Source organism: Ostrinia furnacalis, unplaced genomic scaffold, assembly GCF_004193835.3.
Source record: "Ostrinia furnacalis isolate ACB-3 unplaced genomic scaffold, ASM419383v2 OfSCF6535, whole genome shotgun sequence".
Lineage (NCBI taxonomy): Eukaryota > Metazoa > Arthropoda > Insecta > Lepidoptera > Crambidae > Ostrinia > Ostrinia furnacalis.
The window spans coordinates 149096-164738 of record NW_021136774.1 but is presented as its reverse complement, the minus strand read 5'-3'; positions in this window follow the sequence as shown (position 1 = coordinate 164738).

The following is a 15643-nucleotide window of genomic DNA, read 5'->3' as shown; positions in this document are numbered from 1 at the left end:
TACGTTGTGCTTATTAAGCCTAGGCGCAGACCACCAACTTTTAGTTGGCTGATATTTTAGTTGGGCAGTTAATCAGTATGGACATTGGACATGTATGAAAGTGCGCACATTACACCGATTTGGTATCGGCCGATTCTTCATACAAATTAAAATCGGGCCCAACTATCGGCCAACTGAAAGTCGGTGGTCTACGCCTAGGTTTATTCTTATTCTACTATAACACAGGTCTGCAATGGTTTTCCTCTTTGAAATCTAAGTAACTTTTTCTATAGTTTCTGAAGTGCTGATTACGAGAAAAATAATAAAAAAATTCCATCACGTCAGGAATTTTTGATATTGAATATTTAAGATTTTGCTCAAAAATGTCTGAGCGCCTACATTTTAAAATTTATAAAACGTTATTAAATTACTTCAGCTTAATTGTTATTGTATTTAATTAGTGTAAGGGGACATAAAAATTAATGCAAATCAGTAACTTGTTATTTACTACCTAATTAGTATATGTAATTCGCATTAAACATGTCGAAAAAGGGGTATTTTGGCTTAATTTCGTAATGAGCTCATTCATACATAATGAATAGGTAATATTACCTAATTGTTGTAAATATTATTAGAAAAGGGTGTAATAAAGATAAACCAAAGGGTTTTTGTATAAGTGATTTAGCAAATTATGTTGTTGAACTGCGGATCTTGCAACATAAACTTTAAAATGTCATCGCAAAGTTGTTTAAATTCTCCGATCAGTTTTTGTAATATTTGCGGGAAATTTATGGTGATAAAACAACGAAACAGCATTAGAGATTTTGTGAAAAATATTTACAAAAGTTATTTTTGATACGTTTTAAGTAATCAAGACAAAACTTGGACTTCTCATAAAATTTGTACGGCTTATTTATTAGAACTTCGCAAGTGGTCAAAAGGATAGAAAAATTGCTTCAAAATCATTTCGCCTATGCTATGGATATGTCTATGCTCCGACTATAAAGAAATAGTGGCCAAAATGATTGCTAGTTTTGGTGTAATGGGTTGTAACATGAGCATTAAACTTAATTTCCTTAATTCGCACATTGATTACTTCCCAGAAAATCTAGGAGCCGTTAGCGAAGAACAAGGCGAAAGATTTCACCAAGATTTGAAAGAGCTTGAAGTCCAGTATCAAGCAAGATGTAATACTAGCATGATAACGGACTATTGTTGGTTATTGAAGCACGACTATTCAAACCGGAAATTTAAGCGAAAATCGAACAACCGAAGCTTCCAGAAAAAAAAGGACCAGGTTTCACAAATAAAATTAACATGTAATTTAGACTAGTAAATAGTTATCATTATATTTTAGTAGTTTTTTAAGTTAAAAGTAATGTACTTCTTTAAATATATATTTTTTTATGAGAAAACTTGTGATTTTTTCCTATTTTCTATCTGTACCTTTTTTTGAAAAATCTGGAGGTGATGGAGAAAAACTAAGTACATATTCGTAATCAGCGCACCAAAATACCTTAGAATCAGCTATCAAATTCCAGAGAGGAAGTTATGACCCTCATTTTGCAGGCCTGTGTAATTTATTGAATGCGACTAATGTCCAATGCCCATCAAACAAATGTTATACAGTATATTTTATTTAATATCAAAGTCCTTTGTCCACTTAGCTGCACCGTTTTTAGCGTTTGCGTTAGATTTTACATTTTGTAAACAACAGAAAGTGAAGAAAAATAAAAATGTATTTTGTTACTCACTGCAGCTAGTCGAAACCGATCCGGCTAGTTTCTGTTTGATCTTTTAGAGAAGTTTACCATAATCCGGACATTTAGGTCCAAACCGAAGCTAGGTAACGGCAGCTGGCACCAGACAGGGCCGTTCCCGAACTACTCATTTATACAACACGTGACCTTTAGCTGAATGGCCATTATTTCAATTGGATAAGAGATCAGGCATTAAACCGGCATAGCTGTTCAATCACTTAACCCTCGATAATGGCTGCCAGTCCTGAATTAAACATGTTCGATGCCCGGCTGAGGCTATAGAGCCATCGTAAAACGGACCTCTCAGACTTTCTGTTTTAAAATCAGACGGTTAATTTGTGGTGTTTGTTTGCGCTTTCGTGCCTTTACGAGTAGTGCGGATTTCAGCACGCGTGCGGATCTGGTCCGCATGCGGCTGCCCGCATTTCATTATTTTATTAGATCCGCACGCGTACCAAGATCCGCATCACAGGAAAAAGGCACTTATAGCTCAGAATAAGTAATAGCTTATAGTCAGTCAGTCAGCTCCTCAATTAATTGTTTATTTCAGGTATTAAAATTATTCTTTATAAAGCAAACTACAATATTTTCGTTAATAAAACTTTACGCCTTGTTCGACTCGTTGTTAAAAATTGTTTGACGAAACATGTTGAGCTCATTAATTCATGCAGCACCGAAATTCCCTCCACATATTGTTCGGCTGAAACGTGAATATTTTACTCGATTCGTGAAAGCAGGAAATCTGTGTTACGGAGATAAAAATTTGGTCGATTGTATCCGACTTCTTGCTTTTAGGATTCCGTACTAAATTAGAATTAATTTGATTTCTTCTTTTTATTCATATTTTGATGGTTTTAGATTTATGTTTCGTTGAATAACAGTATTCGTATTTGAGTTTTAAACAATAAGGTTACGACATTGATCTCTTAAAACGGTCCTATTTACACAAATAAATACTACTTAGCTATAGTATTTTTATGTGCAAAAAATAGCTTTTTCAAACAATCGTAAACCCAAATTACGAAGTATATAAATAAAGCTCGTTTATTATAAAGCCAGAGTTCATTGTCATTGTGACCTTTGAAGAATTTCAGCCCAGAATTACAAGTTTTCCAGTAGAGTATTCAAAAAAGTTATAATTACTTTAAAAGAAAAATACTGTGATTTGGAAAGAACACAGAACGGCCAATTTTATATTTTTAACTTTTTTGTTACTAATATCAGTTTTCATATAACAGAACTCTAAAAAATACAGTAGACGGTGAAAGTGGATGGCGTATTGCTTCGTAGATAAAGAGACGATGCCTTTATTCATGAGCCTCCGACTCACGCTATTTCTGAAGTAAACATAGGAGTCAACAATAAAAATGTTATCGTCTGCTAACCTCAGAAGTACACGAACACGGCTAGTTTGAACTCTATTATCACGGAGCACAAAGATAGCTTACAAAGAAACTTCTGGCGTAGCTGTACGTTCTATTTGAGTGGAAAATAGGCCTTGAAGATTTAGCAATAGGCTTTCATAACTTTATATTCATGAACGAATAGCTGTAATCTGTTGAAACAAATATACGTATATAAAAAGTTTAAGGTTGTAAAGTAACATTATATCTACCTATACTTTAGTAATTCAACAACAGTGACTTAGCGCTACACATTTCAAAACTTCTCATGTATAGCGTTTAATTGTTTAACAAAACCTGGCCATCATGAACCTGGATTCTTAAAATTATGTATTATGATGATAACTTTGATTGGTGCTCCCTGGTGCTCCAAATTAGTAGATAGCACAAAAATCACAGAAACCCACAAATAACGCAATGCTTAATCCAATTTACTCCGCGCTATCCCACGTCCAATATTTGACAGTATCTTAATTTTATTCATGAAAAAACCTAAAAGTTTCAAGTTGATTGGAAGCGCAAATTGTGTCGTGGCCAATGTTAATTGAGAAAAACTAATTTAAACTTGAATCCGGTGAGAACAGGAATTTTCAGGTTAGCTTGTTTCCTTTTGTTTTTAGATCTTCTTATTACATACTTTATTATACAGCCATGATGACCTACGTTGGCTAGATTTTGACACGAGGTTATGATCTCATTTGCCTCACACATAGAAACACCCAATAATATTTGTGTTTATTTTGGTAATTGTTAGTTAGTTTTTATATTTGATGGCAATTTCTTAGTTATAATATTATTAAGACGACTGAAACAATGATTATGTACTTTAATAATCTTATTTTAACAAGCATAAGAAATTGCTGAAGAAATGACGCCGATTGTAGGGATACAAAGTTAGATTTTTCGCATCAATACAAAGAATTCCCTGGACTATGTCAGTCGCTGTGACGCAAATTTATATTTAAGGTCCGTTATCTGCCTATACGAGATAGACTATGCGACATAAAGAGTGGCGAATATTATTTCGAGAGAAAATGGAGGGTTCTCGCGGAGTCCCGGGAGAGGACGGTATCTTATCGCCATATAGAGTGTCTTTTGTGACGTTACTTGCGCTAAAGAGCGAAATAATGCGACTTTTCGCCCTTCTGTTTTCGTTTAATCTTGAGCATTTTGTACGCGTTATTTTATACTCGTGATTTTATACGATTTTAATCGCGTTGCTACGAGTAAAGTACGATACATTTCTACAATGGTTTGGAATGTTGAAGGTTATCGTCACATAGGAAAGGGGTTTTATATTTTTATGCTCAGTATGTAATATCTGCATAATGTGTATAGTCTCCATTATTTAACAGTACAACTGACAGACCAATTACTAGGTACCAAACAAAAGCTTGTAACTGGAAATGTTTCTTGAAAAGTTTAGTATCTTACCAACGGGTCGAAACAGCAAATAAAAAGTTTATTTGACTCCAATAAAAGAGGGTGTCATATTACAAAAATAAAAAGTGAAAGTATCCTGATGAATAAGTTTTTTCAAGTGCCCTATTTTCCCAACGTTAGGTAATAAATCTGGAACTAGTTCCTGGCTCCATATAAAACTTCTCTGGGCAGAGGCGTAAAATGGCCGCCCCGAGTGATGCCTCGGTAATTCAGTTTCAGATTGCTTTATGAGTACGTCGAGCGGCAACGTGTTGACAAACTGCGTGGCTTGTGGATTGAGTCGTGTTACGGCTGATGGATTGACTTACGCTCCGCAAACTACCCCAGTTAGGGCCGTTGTGTGCTTTACCCTTAGGCGGAAAAATCTGTTTGAGATTACATTAAAAGTTCCTTTAGTGTGCTACTCCTATTAGAGTTATGAACTGACAATTTGACGTGAAAGTTCCTGCAAAAATTTGACAAACAGTATGGCCTGTAAATTACTTTAATGTGTTTGATTCAATTGGCCTTTATCTTGCAATCTATCCCATCCAGGCCATGTGAATTTATCGTAGAGAGAAAAAATATAAGTTTGGCCTCTCACAAACAAGTTGTTAGCGTGTGGATTAGAAAAGAGATGTTATTTCTTAGATCGATTTAACCCAAAATCCGTAAGTTTATTAAGTGGTGGTTAAGATATTTATAAATAATCTGAAGAAGTCAGAGAGTCAAAGAAAGATGAGAAGAAATATTATACCTACAATATAATAAATATAAATAAAAAAACGTGTCCCACATCTTTTCGGTATTATCACAAAACATTTCCAATATTAGCAGCGGCTTGTCACAAAAAACCCAATAAATATAAAGAGAAGTCTTTCAAATAGAAAAGAATATAAATAAGAAATCTAAAAGTTCCACTAAATCGTATTGCAACGAACAGAATTCAATTCCATTGAAAGTGTTTTACTAAAAACACTCGTAATCAAAATGGACTACCTACTTTGGAAAATTAAAGTTGAATCGGATACATCTTGGGCAAGGTTACGTATACATTAGGAATTGCTCAGCGGTCTTATAGTGCAGTATTAAGGTTCAATATCCGTCAAAATTGTTTAGTAACTCTTTGCGTAGTTGTACAAGGAAGATACGGTAAGTAAAGACTTTGTTCCTAGTGCTTGTTAATAAGAAAGCGTTCCGGAGCTGAATGTAAATAGGACTGGGTAAAATAAATGGAAAAACATGGAACGGTTGTACTTTGCAGCTGTTAGCACTATCTACAGCTTCTCTAGAGCCTACAGAATACAGGCTGAGGTTTTCCTAGAATTCAAGGAATAAAAATCTACTGAACAGCTATTTTTACTATGGTTATTTGAATTAGAAGTTTTGTTGAAAGTACCTACATAAATTATTAGTTTAGATTTTTTTTAAAGTAGTACGAATATAGGTAATGCACTTTACTACTATTTGTACATTATGTGACTTTAGCTCTAGCACTTAACTCAGTCCATGCGTGAGGTATGGGAGGTTTTTGGGACGTCAAACGTCAGCTACACTTCAAATGTGCTTCAGATTTGTATGCTCCGTCACGTCATAATATCATTTCAATATCCCCCTTCCGACCCGCACTACCTCAGGCACTGAATAAAGCGCTAGAACTATAGTAATCAATTAATAACTTTTGTCACGAAATACATAGCTTATAGCACAAAATATATACAGAAGGTAAACTCCATACTAAGCGCGCTCGAGCCACGCACACATAGACACCGCTCACGTACGCGTTATCAAGACTGTCTTGGACGAATGCGAAGCGCGACTTCGTTCGCTTGAGTGACGCGTTTGTGAAATTATTTTGTTTGTGCGAAAATGAGTGACCAACAAAAAAGGGGTATTATAACATTTTTTAAGTAGATGGTTGCTTACACTCAACATTAAAAACTAAATTTTCGTTTTTTAAACTACCAGTTGATTCCTGTTTTCAATTTGTAAGTAAGGTATTTATTTGTATTTCAATAGTTCGTTTAACGTTGACAAATTGAAACCCAACTCAATTATTAGGAATATCGATAATGTGGATATCTGTTATTGTCTTTTTTCCATAGTAATAAGAGTTACATTTTTCTATCATAACGAAATAAACGCAACACATGACAAGACAACCCTAACGCGACGGCAGAGCGCAGGCTCGCGAAGCGAAGTACATACATGAGTTTACCTTCTGTTATATTTTGTGCTAATAGCCTGTTTTATAAAGCGACAAAAAAACAAACCTATGATAATTTAATACGTATTAAAAGTTAAATGTTAAGTCGCTAACACAGATATTTTAAATATTTGAAAGCATCCTTCTTTAAGCGCACCCTGTATATTCTCGTCGCCGCTGCTTTATGTCTGGGCGCGGGTGCACTCGGACTCTCATCGCATCAGCCGGTCTGTTGTTAGTGCCTCTCTTCCTGATGGGATTACATTTTTATAACGACTTCTGTTTACTACACACACTATAGCAGTTATTTTTTTGTATGAAAAACTAATAACTAAATCTTGACTGTTTTATAAAAAAAAACATGTCTTAATTGAACGAGGAACGTCTCATTTATAGGACAAGTAAAGTTTTTGATGCATGACATACCTCTATCTAACACCTAAGTTGTCTCTAATATCAATTTGTTTCACGCTTTATAACTATTGCAGATTGTTTAATTGGAATTAAACATGAATTCAGTATTTTTACGTAAGTAACATTAATTAATAATTTCTCCTACACGGTGATATCGCTTTACAACCTAGATATTTCAAGGACATTGAGTACCCGGGTACTTCTCATTTACACTCAAATGTGATGGTCACACAATAATAGTTCATAAACGGTATAAGTTAGAACAATAACTTTGAAATCAGATGATAAAATATCTATTTAGCTACATACAAAACAAATTTTATCGTAATAGAAGCAAAACTAATACGAAAACATCACATGAAACGATAAAAAACGGGGTCATTTTTCGCGTTCTCATCGTGTCACACCTTCGGTTTCAATGAAACATTTGGTTACTGCATTCACAATTTTCATTCAATTTGTGTGTATCATATACTAAAATCATCGTAATTAAATATACTTTCCACACAATAGTCAAAAAAATATCTTCTTATAATTATTTCGAATTGACAAAGCGAAATACGTTGGTCACACGATTTTAGGNGAAATATTATACCTACAATATAATAAATATAAATAAAAAAACGTGTCCCACATCTTTTCGGTATTGTCACAAAACATTTCCAATATTAGCAGCTGCTTGTCACAAAAACCCAATAAATATAAAGAGAAGTCTTTCAAATAGAAAAGAAAATAAATAAGAAATCTAAAAGTTCCACTAAATCGTATTGCAACGAACAGAATTCAATTCCACTGAAAGTGTTTTACTAAAAACACTCGTAATCAAAATGGACTACCTACTTTGGAAAATTAAAGTTGAATCGGATACATCTTGGACAAGGTTACGTATACATTAGGAATTGCTCCGCGGTCTTATATAGTCTTATAATAAGGTTCAATATCCGTCAAAAGTGTTAAGTATATCTTTGCGTAGTTGTACAAGGAAGATACGGTAAGTAAAGACTTTGTTCCTAGTGCTTGTTAATAAGAAAGCGTTCCGAAGCTGAATGTAAATAGGACTGGGTAAAATAAATGGAAAAACATGGAACGGTTGTACTTTGCAGCTGTTAGCACTGTCTACAGCTTCTCTAGAGCCTACAGAATACAGGCTGAGGTTTTCCTAGAAACTAAGGAATAAAATCACTACGGAACAGCTACCTATTTTTTACTATAGATATTTGATAGTTAGGCATTTTTGTAGAAATTAATTTAAATTATTGGTTTAGAAATGTTTCAAAGTTACAATATAACTTTACTACTATTTGTACATTATGTGACTATAGCTCTACTCGTAGCACTTAACTCAGTCCATGCGTGAGGTATGGGAGGTTTTTGGGACGTCAAACGTCAGCAGCTACACTTCAAATGTGCTTCAGATTTGTATGCTTCGTCATAATATCATGTCAATGTCCCCCTTCCGACCCGCACTACCTCAGGCACTGAATAAAGCGCTAGAACTATAGTAATCTATATATATAAAAATGAAACCCGTTTTCCGTTGTCACGACATAACATGAAAACGGCTTGACCGATTTGGCTGATTTTTTTTGTAGTTTTCTAATACTCTGTACAAGGTTTTTACGGAAAAAAATATAAAGAAAATCTCTACGCTAAGGCGGTACGAAGTTCGCCGGGTCAGCTAGTCAATTAATAACTTTTGTCACGAAATACATAGTTTATAGCCTGTTTTATAAAGCGACAAAAAAACAAACCTATGATAATTTAATACGTATTAAGTTAAATGTTAAGTCGCTAACACAGATATTTTAAATATTTGAAAGCATCCTTCTTTAAGCGCACCCTGTATATTCTCGTCGCCGCTGCTTTATGTCTGGGCGCGGGTGCACTCGGACTCTCATCGCATCAGCCGCTCTGTTGTTAGTGCCTCTCTTCCTGATGGGATTACATTTTATAACGACTTCTGTTTATTAACACACTATAGCAGTTATTTTTTTGTATGAAAAACTAATAACTACATCAGTGACGGTTTTTTTAAACATCTTAATTGGAAAATGTTAATAATGCTTATTTACGAGGAACGTCTCAAAATAAAGGAGAAGTAGAGTTTTTGATAGGTACCTACTAACATGACATGACCAGCTAACATCTGATTTGTCTAAAATTTAAATTTGCTTACGCTTTATAACTTTTGCAATTGGAATTAAACATGAATTCAGTAATTTTTCAAGGCGATATCGCTTCACAATCACAACCTAGATATTTCAAGGACATTGAGTACCCACTAACTGCAGTATTGATGTGTAAATTGAGTTGCGCTCGAACTTCCCCGACCGTTTCACCTATTTGATCCACGCCGGCGGTGACGCGGGAGTGCGCTTGAGGAAGTATCACTCGAATTTCAGTCACGCGCGCGCGCCATCTATCGGACGAGGCACATATGCTCTGGCGGCGACAGCAAGATGTTTGGGGAATCGGCTGATCATGCGAACTGAGAGCTTTAACTTACTACGTTATGTGCGGAATGCAAACGAAACGTAGGTAATTCACATTCCAACCTTTAGCATAAATTCAAATACTATAGCGTTTATCTGAGTCAGTGCCTGAGGTAGTATGGGAGCAGCATGAGAGAGTGTTTTTATGACGGTCATACGTCAGCGAGACTTCAGATGCTCTGTCATTTCATAATATTATGTCAATATCGCCCCTCTCGTGCCGCTCTCATACCTCAGTATACCTATAATCTGTAGCATACATGTTTGTGTCAAGATCGTAGTTATACAGCTTAAAAGACACTATAGTATATCTAGATATTTTAGTTCAATATGCTCTTAAACATGAAACATAATGGGATGCAGAGCTATTGTAAAATCGCCTTGTAAACAGGACAGAATAACGTAATGCACACCATTTGCAATCTATTGAAGCTGTCTCCAGGCATGCTTATAGAGTTTGCAAGCGGGATGCGACGGATCGTCTACAATTTAATGCAACTGAAATTCGACCTTAATAATAGACTCGTTGATATTAGTTCTCTGACAATGTAAGGATTTCAGCGACTGTTGTATTGGGTTATTGGAATTCTGGTTTGGAACTGAATATTACATGGAGGTGACATTTAAGCACAGCGAGCGGTTTGATGGAATTGTCTTACAAAATATAATTAAAAAAACACGCCATTAAATCAAAAGGGAGCCAATTTACTGCATTTTATAAATTAAAACCGGCAAATAATCCCGTACGTTGAGATAAAAATCAAACATTCGCAATTAATCGCAGCGATTCGCAAGTGATCGTTTCGCCGCGTCATCCCGCAGACCGCACCCGGACGGACGACGAATAAAGGATTTAATTAAACCCTGTTTTTAAATAAAATCACTACGTGGAACCGTTTCATTTTGCTCTCTGAAATATTTCCGAAGCACGTTTCATAGAATATTTGAACGCAACCGGAATAAGTGATTTAGTCGCAAATGTAGTTACAGGATTTTTGGACAAATTTTCATTTGATTAACCCCGCACCAATGTTGTAGCTGAAAGAACATTTTTATCTGCTGGTAGTGTAACAAAATTATTTGCCTAAAATGGGAAATTCGTGAAAAATTGGATTAGTGTATACTTTTTCCAATAGTCAATTAGCAGGCTGGACTAAACTGGACTACCTACTTAAAAGTTAAGAAAGTGTAGACCGTGGGTATTAAAGACGCCAGTTAAGGTTCTGTCGGGCGCGGTGAATTTTTTACCTTAGAGGACCTCTTTGTCAACAGAATCTAGTCTCACCCACCACTAGAATTAGAAAAGTATTGTTGACCCATCCCCACGAGATAAATCTCATGAACATTTTAAAGCAGTCTTTTCAATCAATTACGTACGTGTTATTTTAAAATATTCCACCCATCAGGGATTCCTGGAAATAGCAGCATCTCAGGCTCCGTACAAATTAAATCACCGTCTCTTTGGGGAAAAATATTTTTATTCCCTGTGATTATGCGTGCTCAGTTGCGAGGAAATGTTTTTACAGGGATTTTTAATCATTTACATTTTTCAGCTGGACAGTAACGAAGTTCGGACGTGAGATCTATTTTTTTAAATATTATGTTGTTAAACAAAGAGGAATTTAATTGAGAATGGAACATTGTTTGTAGAAAAAAATAGCTTTTTCAATAACCCTCCTTGAAGGTGCAGTCGAGTAAAAATGTTGTTCGCAAACGCTTTTAGGAATTATAACAGACTCCTATACCCAAAACTCTATCAATATTAATACCCAGATTACGTGGTCCCTTTTTAAGGTCAGGCAAGGTCAAGGGCAGTGCTTAGAGCAGCCACTTATGCGACAACATATTTTACTATCACTGTTTACCTACATCAAACTAACGCCACTAAGCGGACTTTCGCAACTGGTTTTATGTGGCTTGTTAGGGAAGGGCTGTAGACAATTACATGTACAGTAAAACACAGGCCTGCAATGCGGGAGTCTGTGAAGGGTAAACGAACTTTGCCTTGTCGAGCTCGTGAGATGACTAATGTTTGTTTGGTAGTTGTCCTGCGTACTTGGACTTGGTTCTTTTGGAAATTAAATGTAAACATTAAAACGTGGTCCTCACTTTGAGGTGAAGTTTCTATTACAACCCTGATTTTAAAGTTCACCCTCACTAGGTGCACTAGATATCTACCACAATTCATCAAGGCTTGATGTCCTCTAAACACGAAATTATATTTTTCCTTCAAACTGTACCTACTGATAAAATGCCTGCAATGTCCAAACCAAAATAGGAAAAATTGCATAAAATAAGATTTTTCAATTTATTTGTGTAGGTCACGTCGGAAAACTACTTACTATCTTTAGTTTAGAGTAGAGAGTTGAATTTCTTAACTCTCAGGTCACAGAGATGGTATCGATGTAGCAGTACAAGGCAGATAAGAATTCCATTTCGGCAAATAACTTAAACTTCTCAATAAATAATAATAATAAATAATAAATCTTTGGACAATTTCACACAGCGCCAGCTAGCCCCAAAGTAAGCAACTTAATGCTTGTGTTATGGGTGCTAGCTTAACGGATATACTACTTATATACTTTTTTATTTTTTAAATACATACATATTATACATGGTAACACCCAGACCCGTCACAGAAATTAAAATTCATCATTTCAATTTCAATTTCTGCCCGGCCGGGAATCGAACCCGGGACCTCTCGGCATAGTAGTCCGCTCTGAACCACTACACCAAACGGCCGACTTATTTTTTTTTTTTTTTATGCTAGACAAGGCAGGTATTTGACAATCGCAATCGCACCTGATCAATCAAAATCAATATTTTAGACGAAAGGCAAAGCACAAAACATTATTTACGATTTAATCAAGGAAATCTAATTCTAACGAAATAATCGGAAGTTAAGCTCATAATTTCAAGAACTTTGTGAAATTTAATACGTAGCCATAAGTTGATTAAAGTTTGATACAGGATCCTAAAATTATTTCGTTGAAATAACAAGAAATTCGATACTAGGGAATCTTTACAACAGATAACAATTTCAAATAACAGAAGTCCAACAATAAAATACAAAGAGTTAGGTAAAAAGGTAGGTACTATCTACGTGTGTCTTTTGTAACCCATTTTGAGACAAATAAATTCATTCAATAGAAATAGGTACATCGCAGGCACGTTTTGCTTACGTCGTATTTTGATGACAATTGTATTTAATAAGTAACGACCTAAATTCAAAGACAAACTGTAGTTACAAACTACTACAATTCCTTAAATTTTCAAACTCACTGTAAAGAAGACTGATCACCTGGTATTCACTGCAAACGACACTTAAACGTGCTTAAACTAAATAATAGCGCTCATTAATGTAATTACGAGTTTAGCTCTATCTGATGTGATTTGTTTTAATTGTGGATCCGAATTAAGCATTTATCGGGGCAATTTGTGGATTAGTGCCTTGCCTAATATTGCCGAAATGTAGGCGAATGTTGTAGAGAGCCATCTGCGCTCACCTATTGCCCGGTGAAGCTGAGAATGCCGCTCACGGCTATCAGCATAGTCACTGACTATTAGTCAGTCCGAAAAAAAAAAACTTTTAAGTATTCTCGAATCAAGAAGCGAATAAAATATTTTCTAAAGAATTGTAAAACTGTAGGTTATTGGAAGCCAAGACGGCCTGGCCCAGTTTTCTCAATACGGAGAGGAGAAATATGTAGATGTGCGGAAATGGGTGCTGTAACAGGAAAAGTATCTTCCCAATGCGAAGAAGTAATGAGCGGAGATAAGTGGGGTAGCGGGTTGAATGCAAAGCTGAGATTTGCACGAATTTTATGTGTTTATCGTACCTACATCACATTCTCGAATTATGTAAGGAAATGCCAATTCCCATCGTCTCTAATTAACATCCAATGAAGTGGCTACGAAAAGTTTACATAATATTTAGTATTGGGGTATTTTGCTTGTGTTTTATTATCCCTTTTCCTTTACCTCTTCCTTGGAAATCTAGACTCAAACTTTTTGACACCATCAGGTACCATCCAGATGTGACCAGAACGACTGTTTAATACTTTATTGTTACATGTCACTCGACTAAAAAGATCTATAATTTTTAGGTAGCTTCATGCGAGCTTACTGAATCCTCCTATAATATTGTTCAATAGTTAACGCAGGAGTAAATTGAATTAATTAGTCATGTAGATTATAATCATTAGCAGGTAAATGTTACTGCATTAAGTAACATTTGAGGTAAGTAATTGAGAAATTAATCCAAAGATACGATATGACATTTTATGGTATCATTTTAAGAGAACTATCTAATGGTACGGACTCCTAAAGCCACTAAACGTGAAAAATTGCTTTACATTTTTGCTAACAGTATCGTCCATTTCAACAGTTACACCTTGACAACAATAAAATAAATCTGTAGTATCGGCCAGATGGCTCTTAACGAACTATCCTAAAGACATAGACATAAACTATGGAGTGGCGGCAGTATTTTTTGCGGCGATCGGGAACCCAGCCATTCGTTCGGGAAGAGTAACGGGGGTTATCACTGAACATATGGCGGCCCAGCCTCGATTTATGATGGCCACAATACGGACTCTGTCAGGAAAGTATCCGACTGGAGGTGCAAGCAATCGGTGTTCTTAAGAACAGTGAGTAATTGGCAAGTTTCATTAAATTCTATAATGGTCAGTGTAGCTTTGACATTGACTCATCTGGATCTTACTGGGTAACTTTCTTTAAAATTTTCATGAGAACTTAAGTATCTAGGTTTTAAAATCTTCACTAAAATTTTCAAACGCTTTAAATTGAAATTTTTGTCCTCTGATTTGATCTCTTCTTGTTAAAAACCCAAATAATATGAATACTAAAGAAACCCCTACCGATGACTAGCATTTTCTTGAGATATCAAATGTACCTGATTGCAGAATGAGATAGTTCACAATAAGTGGATGAACTGTCAGTCAAAATATGTTGAAAAACAGAGCTGACAAGTATTAGGTCGGACACTTTTTGGACAAAATCAGATCTAACCGAATTATTCAGGTAATTTAACAAATGGGAACGGAATTCTAATGCAATCAATCCCTTATTCAGACGGTAATAGATAGAATAAGTAAGAACAATGAAAATAAAGAAGACAATAAACCATTTTGAAGTACGACGTGTTATTTCACGACAAAAAACGACATTGCCTCGGCGATATAATTTATTGTGATAAGGTAACTACTAGTTACACCATATTTTTTGTTTAGTTACGGATCATCATAACGCTTAAGAACGAATATATTTTTCCGCCTGTTTATTGTCTAATTCAATATAACAAACACGTGTACATGATTTTGTTGTATTCCTGGATTGTTCCTAATGATATTGAAACAAGAGTGGCTGAAATTGAGACGGTTTCACGCAAAGCAAATTGTCATAATGATCATAACTGTTATGTTGGTACATAATTTATATTGGTACATAATATTCTGCTTGAATTGAAAGCTGTAAATGTATTTTGGTTTAACAAATCAATGCATTATAACACGCAATTCAAAATAAGATTAAGAATCTGAATATCACACACGATCTAGCTTTCGCAAAATTGGCTGTCTCTATGATTGATACCAGTCATATCACGCGTCGTTTATCACCGCCGGCATAGTACATCGTTTAGTGGCTATGTAGGTCCAACATTATCCGAATGCTAAACACGATGTTGCGTGCCATACGAGAGTTTCGGCCGTTTCCGCAGGAAAAAAATATGTGGGCCTGATTGTAGTCCAAATAAAACACACTGTCAATTCTGTTTGAAACAAACCAGCTCAATAAAGCATCTTAATAAAATAACTGAAAAAATATTTTCCATCGATCCCTGATTTTTAAGTAACCCCTATGAAAACGAAATTCCTGATAAGTGTTACCATAGGGGTCACTTAAAAATTAGGGATTTATGGTACAAACGGGCATAAATTGTCAGGC